This window comes from Pinus tabuliformis, chromosome 3_2, assembly GCF_031772625.1.
Source record: "Pinus tabuliformis cultivar Carrire ecotype Pingquan chromosome 3_2, CPIR1, whole genome shotgun sequence".
Taxonomy (NCBI): domain Eukaryota; kingdom Viridiplantae; phylum Streptophyta; class Pinopsida; order Pinales; family Pinaceae; genus Pinus; species Pinus tabuliformis.
Genome location: NC_142302.1, coordinates 155605600 through 155620378, shown reverse-complemented (window position 1 = coordinate 155620378; position 14779 = coordinate 155605600). Strand labels below are relative to the sequence as shown.

Sequence of the window (14779 nt, the reverse complement as noted above, 5' to 3'; positions counted from 1 at the left end):
TTTTTATGTGGGCCGTAGACAACACCGTCCTTATTTCGTTAAAATGTGATAAATTAAAAAAATTCCCAAGGATTTGGATTGTGGGACCTTGGAAATCGATGGAATGACACTTCTAAATTGTTTGAACTGTAATTTTTCAAATCGTTAGATGCGAAATTTCGAAGAAAATCATGCGGAGAAGCAGAGCGAAAGTGAGAACCCTTTTTAATTAATGCACGCCATTGCAAACGTGTCGGTTCACCCTAAGAAACCGCCCACCGTCATGCGAAGGTCACGATAATCGGCGCAGTACGCGTACGGCGAATCATCTCGAAATTTCTGGAGAATCGCATTTCAACTATAAATTCCATTTCCATGCTCGTCATTTAAACCATTAGCAGCGGATTGGAATTTTCTTCCAAATTTTGCATGTTTTCTATCCTGAGTATTGAAATTTTCTTCCAAATTTTGCATGTTCTTCTATCCAGAGAATTGAAACTTTCTTCCAAATTTTGTAGCATAATCTCAGAAAGGCCCGATTGCAGTTACCATATACAATACAAGTTGCGTTGCTGCGCGAACTTCTCAGATAATTTACCGTTTAAATGGGGCTTTGTCCAGACACACAGGAAATCCGCAGATTGTATGAGACCTTGGATGAAAATAGCGACGGAAAACTGACTGTAACAGAAATGAATCATTTCTTGAAAAGACTGGCAATGGATATCTCTGAAGAAGACTTGAAATATCTGGTTGCACCAGTGTCTGAGAGCGAAGATGGGAGCTTGACATTCGAGGGATTTGTTGGGCTGTGTCAGTGTATTCTGGGTAATAGATCAGAAGATGAATTAAACGACGGCGATGGGTGCGATGATTTAATGGAAGCTTTCAAGGTATATGATATGAATAATGATGGATTCATCTCGTCCGCGGAGCTTCAAGAGGTGCTGTGTAATTTGGGATTGATGGAGGAAGAAGATTTGGGTAAGTGCCAGAGGATGATATGTACATATGATTCCGACGCCAACGGGCTCTTAGACTTCTCGGAATTTAGGAACATGATGACCTCTCGCTGATCTTCACGAGTTCTCGACTCTATAGCTAATTGAAATACCGTTTGTAACAACAACCCATATTTAAAGAAACAAAAGAAACCATCATTCGTTTTGGGATGGCACACTTTGGCTTATAATTAATTATCATGGCGTTTTGCATAGCATACCTTGCTTATAATTAAACTTTGACGGTTAGATTTTTTAATGAGTCGATCTTAATTTTATAATTATGGTGATGTTTGTTATATATAATGGTCAGCGAGCAGCACTAAAGTTGCAGAGAATTTGTGATGATGAGTACGAGCATATTGAATATGTTCTCATAGATAATGAATATGAATTACCAAGTTTGGCCGTATTGGCCGAACTGTAAATTCGCTGATTCTCTACGGTTATGCGTAATAACTTGGTTATTACAGTTCAGCAAGTTAAAAGAATTTATATGTAAAGATTGAAAGTAGTAATTAGATATGAAAAGAACTCATAAAAACAGTACATTCTATGTTAAAACAATTTTCAACAATTTGCAGTTGCTAAAAACAGTGAATTCCCGAGGTTTTTGCGGGAATCAGTTATTCCCTCTTCAAAATGTTTTGTCTATTGTAGCTGAGATTTTGAACTCATATGTATATACTGATCTTTATATATCCTTAATATAATCTATACTGCTTTTTCTCTCTGAAAAAAAAAACAGTGAATTCCCTATTAAGCTATTGTAGAGAAGGGTAGTTTGCAATTGATATAAAAGTATGACAGAGAATAGTAAACCACGACAGAGAAAACAATTTGTAAGATATGTATTTTCTATTGAATTTTGTATAGTATAAAAGAAATTTTATTTGTAACAATTTGTAAGATATGTATTTTCTATTGAATTTTGTATAGTATTTTTTTTTTGTCTACTTGAAATTTGAACTTGGTTACTACAATTAAAAATATGATTAAATAATTATATTTAATATTTAGTAAATGTAGTTGTTGTTGTTTTTGTTTTGTTTTTTTTTTTCCAGTTAATTTTAAACAATATTTGATAGAGATTTAAAAAATAAAAAAATTTAGTTGTTTAATGTGTTAAGATTGTACATTTCATGGGTATTTTAGGGTACTAAATTTATTTATGCATTTAAAATTGTTTATCTTATTAAAAAATATATATTTACTAATCAAAGTCATTTCTTAAAGTAAAGTAACATAAACCATTATGTACATAAATAAGTAAGTTTATTAAAATACTAATTTTAATTTATTGTTATATTAATAAATTTTTAAAAAATGTGGGTGATTGAGTGGAAAAATTGTTAAAAGTTTATTTTAGAATGTGAGGCCTTCAAAGACAACAGGGAAATTATGCAGGTATACTGGCAGCTAGCTCTTGGGATAATCTATTTAGTGGGGATTTGTCGCGAAGCTAGGAGCATTTTTTGTGAGGCTTCACAGAAAAATGGCCGAATACATCAAGCAAATGAAGATGCAATCTATCCCACCTGGTGGAGGTTAGCTAGGAGCATTTATTGTGAGGCTTCACAGAAAAATGGCGGAATACATCAAGCAGATGAAGATGCAATCTGTCCTATAAGCTATCTTTAGCCTCGTGGACGTTAAAATAATTTTCTTTCTTTCTTTCTTTGTATTTAAACTCTGGTTATGACATGTTTTGATTTAGTGAGCTAATAGTGGATTGAAGTTTTTTGTTATCAATGAGGAATATCTCACCCTTTTGAGTTGGAAGGGGTGAGGGTGATTAGTCTCATGCAAAATATACATGTATATATACATATAGAGAATATTTTCATGTTAGTGTTTCCTAAGTAGTTTGTAAAATATGTTGTAGAAGCGTATGGGTTGTTCGAGGGATGGGTCACTTGGATGATTATGTCCCTCCTATGGCAATTTGTTAAAAGATTAGATCTTTTCATTCCCACATGACTTTGTTTTGTTGGTTGAGTGCATGTTACATGTTGAAGCATTTGGGCAATTGTATGAAAAGGAGGCATGGTAGATAATAAAGGAGTAATAACTCATTTTTGGCCAATTTTGCTTCTACACATAGGATTTATTTGATTTGTGAAGGTGGTGTTGTAACTTGTTTTTACCATTTTATGTTTTTCATTTCCTTATGTTGAAAAATAGAAAAAAATAAAAAATATAGAAGAAATAAAATAGAAAAAAGGAAATAAATTGGGATTTTATATATATATATATATATATATATATATATATATGAGAAAAATAAATATAAAATCCCAAAGTATAGGTGTGCTTGTTTAAATGTTGCTGCAATTATAATTGTATTATTGTTAATCTTATTATGTTAATTAATCGATGTTTAATTAATATATTGTTAATAAAACGAATTTATGTGACATTTTTGTCAGCTTGTGATAAAGCTCGAGTGAGAATAAAAGGTGAAGATCATCCCTGCCCAGATCAACGACATGGGATGAACTTTAGAGCCCCCCCCTCTCCGCGGGGTGGGGTCTGAAAAATTGTTTTGAAATTTCTGCCTGTGGCTACGTGGCCCCTCCACAGCCATTTGAGCCCCCCCCCCCCCCCAAAAAAAAACCGCAAAAAACCTACCTCACCTCGAAAACCATTCACTCATCCACTCCACTCCCGTTGTCGCTTTCATACCTCCTCACACCTCGCCACATGTCATTCCCTCATTTGGCCACATCACATTACAGTTATCACTAATAAATCTCCCCACCAACAGTTAATTAACCGTTACAACTAATAAGTTTTCCTGCCAACGTCTAGTGCATTAATTAGACGCACCAAAAATGGTTAATTTGTCCAATCCATTTAAAACATTATGCTACCCTCCACATTCCTTTTCTCCCATCCTCTTACAACAGCACATGCACAATTGGATTTTATCAACAGACAACTATTTTCTACACCAACAATGACCACTTCCCGGTAATTCAATACACATGTCTACAAATTCATAGTTAAGCATGTCGTCATCCAAAGCAAAGTCCAAATTAGTGGTAGAAAGACAGATGTTGCCCCCTGAAGTCAACTTAGACAAATTTCTCTTGGTTGAAAAACAATACAAAATCTTTGAAACCTAGTGTGAGTTCAAGTTTTATGAACTCCACAACTGGGCAAATAAAAAATTCTTAGATGATAGTAATGAATTGAACATATGGGAATCCTTCCTACCCCAATTCATCTTTTCTCAGACCCATTTCTTCCCTGAATTTGTCACCTGGTGTCATTTAAGGTATTTACCCAGTCAAAGGGCCGTAATTGCCAAAAATAATGAAGTCTTGTTTACTGCCACTCCTGAGTCGATATGTCAAATCCTTCATTTTCAACCTACAACCCCTCTCCATCCTTTTTCTGTAGATTCTCTCATGGAAATCTATCAGAAATTCACATTCCCTCAAAGAGCCAAGATCTTCAAATCATTTTTACCTAAGAACTCTGAGTTACCAAGAACCTATCCACCCTATTCTTCTTCAATATTTCCAGAAATGTCTAGGCAAGTCATCTCTATGATTTCATGTCTATTAGGTTATCCTAGTGATCAGTGGGTTGATGAAGTAATTCTATCTTTTTATAAATATTTTCAGCAAGTGATAAACTATCACTCATTTTCAACTATAGTCAATTTCTTGCAGGGAACATTCATGATCAATTTCTGAAATTTCTACTGAAGTTGCTTTTAAGCATCAAACAATACTTGTGTATTCATTTCTATTTTTCCAGGCAACTAAATTCAAATTTCCACTACAGAAATTAGATGCATAGGGGAATCCTCAGTCTGTTATTCATCGGACTTCATTGGTAAGAAAGAAAACATAGGAGTATTCTTTGAGGGATTATGTAAAGCAATTTTTACAAATGACATTGTCTCTCAGCAGTGATATTATACCCAGAATTTCTCTTGAAATTTAAAGAATTCTTCAACTCTGAGAAAACTAAGCTAGGAGACTGGTACCTCTTTCAGAACTACACATAAGTCAAGATCTATGGATGTGATCTTCCTCCCTATAGGTTTCCAAAATTTGTACCAATCAAATTTTTTGCACTGGAATATATTAGACAAATGATGAAAATGGATAATCTACACTTTGTATCCAGCAAGAAGAAATCTTAGTTTAAACTAAAAGCATAGATTGGACCATTTATTGTCAACATTAGATAAGCAAAAAATGAGGCATATATTCTCTTAAAACAAATGAAGCTCAAATTGACCTTCACGTGGTCTTATGATCCTTTGGGGATTATTTCTAAGTTAAGAGTCGCACAAAAGACTGCACCTTATGCACATACACCTAGGCTAGAAATAGAACAATATGCAATTCAGAAGGAGTGGCAGGAGAAAAAATTGCAAGAGGAAAATGAACAAATTGATATTCAAGCAACTTCACAAACTCCAGTTCCTCAAGAGAAAGAAACTAAGAGGCCAAGAACAAGTTTGTCTCCTTCAATTTCAGAAATTCAAGGGACACACTTCCAAGTGTTTAAAAGAAGAAATAAAACTAATAGTCCAGTGGAGCCTTTTCAAGTAGAAAGTTCACAGGAGTAGGCAACAATGATATTGAAAGGTTCTCATATTTCTACCTTTCCGAGGATTGAGGAGATTTCCTCAAATTCTCATATATCATCTATTTCTCAGGGTACAAAACAACATAACATTTTTTCTACATAAAAAGAGATTAAAATAAAGAATGAAGCACTACACTAAAGGCCACCACATATTTTTGAATTCTAGAAACATAATTATACTACCCAACACAGACTTCTGTCTGCACTCAACACTAAAAAGGGGAAAGTTAAGCTAGATTTCTTGGAACCCAAAGTTCCAGTCCCTAGAGGTGTAGAAGATTATAAAACATTAATTTTTTCTTTTGACACCAAAAAGATTCATACCATTAATAAAATTAACCTGCATAAGTAGGTTGGTGAAATGATATATTCTACTTTGACCAGTTCAGCTATGACAGTCTCCAAATTACAAGTTTCACTGAATAACATTCATTTACAATTAAAGATGGAGAAAATGCATCCCTGGCCAAAGATACCAGAATTAAGTCATTGGAAGATATGCTAATAAAATTAGAATATGATCCTAATGATGTTAAAGCAGTTGAAGAAATGATCAAGAATAATAATGTTGATGTTCAAGCATTAAGGAAACAAATGAAGCTTCCTACTACAAAACATCCACAGGCCAAATAAGTTGGTCAATTAGAGATAGAAAAAGAGAATATGTTCAAAATTACAATTGAACAAAATATATAGATACAAAAGATGGAGGCCGAAATGGAGACATTGTTAAAGGAAAAAGAACAACAACTAAATGTTTCAGCAGTTATCCCCATAGCAACATCTATTTCATGTACTTCAATAGCAGGAACTACTTTAACAATAGGGACTTCTACAACAACAACTGTTACAGTGGATACATAGTCCACTGATGTAGCAACAAATTTATCAAAAGCCATGGGAGAATTAATACCGAAGGATCAGGAGATTGAGAAATTGAAAACTCTACTTCAAAAGCTCCAAGAAAAAAAGATTAAGAGTGATAATGCATACTTGGTCGAGTTGCAGAAAAGTTATAAGTTGACTCAACAAATAACAACTTATGAAAATGAAGTTGTAATTGCTCAGGCCATTGCTCAAGCCAAAGAAAATATTTGGCATAATATTAATGAATCAAATACTAAATTGTGGCCTTCAATGGAGATTATTTTTTAACAAGAGGATTTGTTACAGAAATCAAAGGAAGTAGTGGCAGAAGTAAAGGAAGACCTTAACCACAAACCATGAGATGCTACAAAAATAATCAAGGTTCTGAATTCCAAGACAAAAGAAGAGCTTGAAGAATATGGTATTGAAGACAGAACCGAAGCTGTCTTGGAGGTGAGAAGGGTACATACTAAAAGAAATTTAATGCTACAAATGGAGAATAAATGTCATAATTTAGAGCTCCAGATTAAAAAGTTTCACATAAAGTTTAATTCATTACATGTAAAAGGACTTCCAAGTCTGTAAGGTATAGGTGATAAATTAATTCCACTGGAAGAATATCAACAGAGATTGCATGATATAGCAATAGATAAAGCTAAATTTGCTAAAATTAAAGGAACCATCATTGGAAAGGCTTTCATGGAAGGTCTTAGTTATGATTTATTAATTCAACATGAGATCAAGCATCTGTTCATAACCAAGCCTACTTTTGAAAGATACACCGAAGTGGATGAATCATACATAAAATTATTAAAATTTTCTATCCTTGATGAAAAAATATGGGACAATTTGTGTGAACTCATCAGATGAGAGACAACAAATTTTCAGCAGCAGAATACCAATTTTTTAGGGACAAAGAACAGATTTATGGGAACAACAAACATAACAACAAATTTATAGCTCCAGTCACCAACAAGAGTCCTCAAATTCTATGCAAGATGTCAAAACAATACATATTTCCTCTTTTTTAGTTCGATTTTTGTAATAAATCTAAATCAGTTTGGAAAACATCTTTTGTAATAAATTTTTATTTGAAGTCTAAATATTTTGATTAGAAACTCTATAAATACTTTGTAATTCGAAATAGGAAGGGTTGAATCCTTGTGATAAGTCATTGAGCATGATTATAATTTTCCGAACTATTTTTTAGATTAAAATAGAAGGATTTTGAACTCATTTTGAAGCAACTTGTGTTCTCTTGTGAGTTTTCTAGTTTCTTATTATGTTTCCATTTTTATTTATTTATACACATTTTTAAAGTTAATAGGAAATCTAGGTAAGATAAGATTGAATATCAATATTTTTGAAATCAATTACATAGATTAATTAACTGAAACTATTTGTTTGAGTTAGTTTGACAGAAAGGCTAGAGAAAGATACTTTAGATAAGGTGATCTAGTTTTAAGATGGGGTACCAGAAGAGAGGAAAGATGCAATCATGGAAAATTTGAAAATTTGTGGTTGGGACCATTCAACATTGCAGAAGTGAAGGGTAATAATACTTTTATTTTGCAGAACCTGGAAGGAAAATATTATTCATTGCGAGTCAAATTGAAATATCTCAAACATTACATTCAGTATTAAAAATGCTTGCAACCATAGTTCATTGTAGATTTCTGGTTTTCTTTTAAGTTTCACTGTCAAGTATGGATTTCACAGCAAAGACTCCATAGCCCAAGGAGAAGTCACATGGATCTACAAGGTCTCTACATCCCATAGGGGGAAGCAGTCCCCAGATGGAGCCAATGTTGTAACTTTTTTTTTATACCATGTTATGTTTTCCATTTCCTTATGTTGAAAAATAAAAACAAATAAAATATAAAAAAAAGAAAATAGAAAAAGAAAGAAAATAGAAATAAAGAAATAAAATGGGATTTTCAAGATATATATATATATATAAGATGAGAAAAATAAATATAAAATCGCAAATTATAGGTGCACTTGTTTAAATGTCGCCACTATTAGAGTTATATTATTGTTAATCTTTATTATGTTAATTAATTGATGATTAATTAATATATTGTTAATAAGGTGAATTGATGTGACATTTTTGTCAGCTTGTGATAAAGCTCGAGCAAGAATCAAAGGCAGAGATCACCCTTGCCCGGATCAATGGAGGGGGTTGAACTTCAGACCCCTCCCCCCGTGCTATTGATGTTTAACCAAGATAGGGGAGGGTCTGCAAAGCTATTTTGAAAATTTTGCCCGTGGCTATGTGGCCCCTCTACAACTATTTCAGGCCCCCACTCTCCAAAACCGCAAAGAACCTACCCCCACGAAAACCACCCACTCATTTGCTCCACTCCCGCCAGTGCTTTCATACCTCCTCACACCTCGCCACATGTCATTTCCTCATTCATCCACATCACATTACTGTCACAACTAATAAATCTCCCCGCCAATAACTAATTAATTGTTATAACTAATAAATCTTCCCATCACATTTAGAATAAGCTCTGCTAGGGTTTTGCAGTGACCTGCGAAGTCCGCACTTCGCGGGAGCCGAACCTGTGTGCACATCCGCACCTCGCGCTCTCTAAGCCTGCGTGGGTTCCGCAGAAGGCCTTATCGGGAGCCTGCGCAGAAATCCGCTGAGATCCGATCTCTGCAACTGCGGGAGTCTGCCGAGAGCCTGGCTCCAGGCTGCGGCCGCCCTGGCTAGAACTGGGCTGCCATGGAGGAGCCACCAACCTCTATAGCTGAGGCCTTTAAAACTCTCCTAGCCTCCCTGCTGAAGAAGAAAAGCATGGAATCAGCGAAATTTGTGAAAAGACTGGAAGATATTCCAGAGATCGCTCTTCCGCCAGAAGGACCGATTCAAGTAGCCCTCTCACTGGCAGATCGGGCTTTGGTAGGATAGTTTACAGGACTCTAGCCTTCACCGAAGACGACCGAGAGTTGGGTTGCCAGGAACTGGGCACCTCTGAGCCAAAACAAGGTAACCTCTTACTTCCTCGGGAGAGGCTACTTCTTGTTCGAATTCTCTGCAAAAGAAGACAAAGATTTAATTTTCAGGAACAACCCCTATTTCATGGGCCCCCAAGGGCTGTACCTAAACAAATGGACCCCAGACTTCGATCCGGCGATGGATGTGCCCACAGCAGTCCTGGTGTGGGTGAGACTCCCAAATCTCCCTGTCCACTGCTGGAACTGGGATTCTTTGAAACATATTGGAAATACCCTGGGAAAATTCATAGACAAGGCCAACAGTAAGGACCAATATGACTGTGCCAGAATCTGTGTGGAGGTAGATCTGGAAGTCGGACTGCCGGAAGCCGTCAAAATAGTGGTAGGTCCCTGGACCCATATTCAGAAATTGGACTATGAGCAGCTGCCATTCAAATGCAGGAAGTGCCATATCTACGGGCACTTTGCCAGGGACTGCTCGACTAAAGGAGTGGAAGAAAAAGAAAAGGACGAGGGATGGAACCAGGCAAAGCGATCCAAAACCTCTCACAGGAAGAATACAAATGGGGGGGCCAAAACCCACCAGGAGGGCATAACACAAAAACCAATAAGGGAAAAGCAAGGAAATAAATTCGAAATCCTCGGATCTGAGATCATAAACACACAGGAGACAGAAGTGCCAAAGGAGACCTCTCCTCCCAAAGCCTCTCCCTCCACCAAAAGCCCAGAGCCTTCCAAAGAAAAGGCTATTGAAGAAGAGGATGAAACTCAAGAGTCTGAAGAATCAGAGGAAGAAGGAGAAATTGGGGAATCCCAGTCCTCTCCCAGAAGATCTACTCGAGGGTGCAAATCTGCAAAAGAGAAAAGAGAACAGGAAACCTATAAGGACAAACTCCAGGGTAGCCAACCAACACTAGAGAAGCTTCTAGCCAAAACTCCGAAGGTGACAAGGATTCAAACACAGGGCTCTAAGGGAGCCCCCCAAGGCAGAAATAAATGATGAAAATAATCTCCTGGAACTGTAGGGGGATGGGTACCTCAGCTAAGGAAGAAGCAATGCACAGTCTAACAAGATTAGAATCCCCAGACATCCTCCTCATCCAGGAGACTAAATTGGAGGACTCAGCTTTCCTCCAAGCAAGCAAAAAATTTTGGAAAAAAAATGGAGCACATGCAGTGTCCGCCCGTGGAGCATCGGGAGGGCTAGGGGCGCTCTGGAACTCAAATAAGTTTTCTCTAATTTCTGAATCCCTCAATACTCATTGGATCTTCTTAAAAATGCAGCATTTAGATTCAAAAGAAATTATTTGTCTGTTCAATGTGTATGTTCCTAATAATGCAGGTGAGAAAAAAGATTGTTGGGACTCCATCAAAGGCCTAGCAGATATAGAAAACCTGGAAAATATTATTATAGCTGGAGATTTAAACCTCACACTCCAAGCATCAGAAAAAAGAGGAGGTAGCATAGTCAGGGATCCGGCAAGAGAATGGGCAGAAGATCTCATGCAAGACTAGGATCTTCTAGATATAAAACCAGTCTCAGGCACTTTCACTTGGACAAACAAGAGAGTAGGGCCGGGACACATAGCAGCGAGACTTGATCGTTTTCTTGTCCAAAGCTCCTTCCTTCTTCTGGGGTTGGAGGCTAGAATGCGCATTCTTCAAACCAGTGCCTCTGATCACAAGCCTATCAGTCTTGATTTGACCCCCTCAAAGGATTTAGGACCGATTAAAGAGCCTGACTTCCTGCATAAGATTAGAGAGAGCTGGAAAGAGCCGGTCAAGGGGTCCCCCTTCTTTGTATGGGAGCAAAAACTTCGTAGGATCAAAAAAATGTTGAAAGGTTGGGCAAAGACATTACCAAACTCAGCAAAGGACATAAAAAAAATCCAAAACGAATTGGAACTCCACCATCTACACCTAGAAGCTCCTAAAATCACGAAAGAGGAGCTAGCTGAGGAAAACCAGCTGCAATACAAATTCCATAGAGCGTGCATGGCAGAAGAAGAGTTTTGGAGACTTAAGTCAGGAAGTCTGTGGTTAAGATCTGGAGACCGCAATTCCTCCTTCTTTCACAAACAAGCCCAAGCTAGAAAATGCCGAAATAATATATCAGAAATAATAAATGAGAATAACATCATCAAAGATTTTGACAGCATCAAAAAGGCAGCATCAAATCACTTTGGAAAAATGTACACTGAAGATATGGGGATCAGCCAGACCACCAAATTGATAGACGATGTCCCCAAACTCATAACTGCAAAAATGAACCAGATCCTAGAAAGTAAGATCTCAGCCAACGAAGTAAAAGATGCTCTGTTTGAAATGGAACCCGACAAAGCCCCGGGTCCGGATCGCTTCACACCCAGGTTTCTTCAAACTTGCTGGAAAATAGTCGAGAAGGATCTTATGAAAATGATACAAAAATCCCAAGAGTGTCAAAAAATTGGGGGCAACACAAACTCAATGTTTCTGGCTCTCATTCCTAAAGAAAAAGGGGCTAACTCCTTCAACAGATTCCGCCCAATATCCCTATGCAACATCAGATACAAAGTGATCACCAAAGTCATAGCAAATAGATTGAAGAAAATCCTCCCTAAAGTTATCCCGGAGAACCAAGGTGGCTTCATTCAAGGTAGACAGTTGGTAGACAATTTCATCCTAGTCCAAGAGGCGATCCACTCAAGTCTCCGACGAAAAGAAAAAGGTATGGTTATTAAACTCGACCTAGCAAATTCTTTTGATTGCGTAAGGCATAAATTTCTGTTTGATGTAATGCACAAGCTAGGTTTTGGACAAAACTTCATAAATTGGATCAGAGCTTGTATCTCCGAGCCATGGATCACCCCTCTAGTGAATGGCAGGGCTGCAGACTTCTTTAAAGCAACAAGAGGGCTGAGGCAGGGGTGCCCTCTGTCGCCTCTCCTTTTTGTTTTGCAGGCCTCTGCCCTCAGTTTCCACTTAAATAAGAAACAACAAGAACAAGAAATAGTTGGACTGAGCATAGCAAGAGGGATCAAATGCATCAATCATGCACTCTTCGCAGATGACACGTTGCTTCTTGGGGCTGCTTCTCATTTATCGGCAAGGAAATTCAAAGAGGTGCTGGAAGAATATTGCCAAGCATCGGGCAGCGAGCTAAACAAGGATAAGTGCCATGTATACTGCTGGAATGTATCAGTGGCTGCTGCAAGCATCATTGCCAGATGCCTGGGTTTTGCAGCATCAGCTACTTGGACCTCCTTCAAGTACCTCGGGCTGCCAATTTTCCACAAGAAAACTACAAGTAAGGACTGGTCTCCACAGATAGAAAAATTCAAGAACAAGATGCAGGCCTGGGGGGCACATTGGCTCAATTTGGCAGGGAAATCAGTGTTAATAAAATCAGTAATAAGCAGCCTACCTCTGTTTAAATTTTCTGTGCTGTTGGCACCAATGGGAGTCATAAAAAACATGGAGGAATTAATAAGAAAATTTCTTTGGAAGGGAGGCAAGAACAATGAAAAGAAATTCTCATTGGTAAACTGGGATATAGTTGTCAGGCCGCTACAAGAAGGAGGGTTAAGCTTTAAAAATTTAAACATGCAGAACCTAGCATTGGGTGCAAAGCTGATCTGGAAGATCATAGCACCAAATCCTGGATGGGTCCAGATGGTGTTGTGGCGAAAATACTTCAGAGGGCAGCGACTACGATGTCTGGAGCAACCGAAAGAACAGATCAGATCCCCCCTCAGCAAGCTAATAACTAAAGTTGGGCCTCTTATCAGGGATAACGCTTATTGGATTCCCGGGAATGGTAAGCAGATCAGAATCTGGGAGGACAGCATTATGAATAGACCACCAATTGCAAACACGAGTCTAAAGAAAGAACTGAAGGCGTGGATGGAAGAAGCGAATCTCAATACGCTATGGGATATATCTGCCTGGCACGGAGATAATTGGGCAGGCTGGAAAACGCCCAACGTTCCAGCTGAATGGTTGCCAGATTATGCAACGCTTCTTCAAATGCTTCATGGAGCTGCCCCTATCCACGCGAGGAGGAAAGATACGAGAGGTTGGGGAACGCAGCAGACAGGTTATTCAGTGTCTCAGGGATATGCCAAAATCTCGGAGAGACCCCACGTCCCCCCCAATCTGGCGGCTTGGAAAGGTATCTGGAATTTTCATACTATCCCAAAGATTGATTTTTTCTGCTGGCTGTTATGCCATCAAAAAATCCTAACAGAGGATAGACTGCTGAAAAGGGGATTTCATGGTCCTTCAAGATGTGTTCTATGTAAAGAAAATTCCGAAACTGCTGTCCATATCTCTCTGGATTGCAAATTTACAGTTCAGATCTGGCAGGAACTCCTTGGAACGCAGAAACTGATGCCCAACCTCCCCCACGCAGTCCCAGAGTTGTTTGCTGGATGGTTGGATAGATATCCAGGACCAGGCCCAAAAAACAAGATTATCAAGCTTGCTTGGACTGCCCTGCCCAAATTTATTAGCTGGCAAACCTGGTTGGAGAGGAATAGGAGGATTTTCAGGGAAAAGGAACAGAACTACAAAGTAGTGGCACACACAGTTAAAGGACAGCTAAATGAGTGGCTGAGTGACAAAGAGGACGACTCAAATTTAAGCCAGCATGACATGGAATTCAGAGCAGCTCTTAATCTAAAATTTCAAAAGGCTACAATATCCCCTCTATGCCTTAAAGACTGGAAAATAAGGAAAAATGGAGAAGAATTTCAAGATTGGTTAAATAATCAAACTCTTCCCTACTTGTTCTTTGATGGAGCAGCCAAAGGAAATCCAGGAAGGGCTGGAGCAGGAGGCATAATCATAAATCCAAAAGAGTCTTCCACCCACAGATTTGCCTGGGGTCTAGGCCTCACCACAAGCATTCAGGCGGAAGTCATGGCGCTGTTTCAAGGTATCAAAACACTAAGGGACATGGGACTAGCAGAAGCAACTGTGTTGGGAGATTCCCAAATCATTATAAATGTAATGGTGAACAACACAAACCTAGCAGATCTTCGATTGGCGAGGACAATTTCAAGAATCAAAAGCATGATAAAACACATGAATCTGACTTTTTTCCATATTCTGAGGACAAATAACAAGGAAGCAGATGTAGAAGCAAATAGAGCTGCACAGCTTGACGCTGGATCTATCCTTAGAGATAATGAACTCTCCTGGGACCCAATCCCCTAACAATCTCTATCAGTTTGTTTGTATCCATAAGCTAGGGAAGATAGCAGGAAAAGATCATGTGAAAAATTGTAAAAAAAGGCGATTCAAAAGAATTTGTGTCATGCTCAGCTGGTTGGAGAGATTCCAAGAAACCAGTACCAGCTTATGTAACCGAACTC

The 14779-nt window shown here is 38.0% G+C and overlaps 1 pseudogene; it reads left to right on the top strand.

The window, feature by feature from the left end:
• Positions 1-584: 584 nt before the first annotated feature.
• On the top strand, positions 585-1055 carry LOC149180280 (calmodulin-like protein 3 pseudogene; annotated as a pseudogene).
• The last annotated feature ends 13724 nt before the right edge of the window (positions 1056-14779 follow it).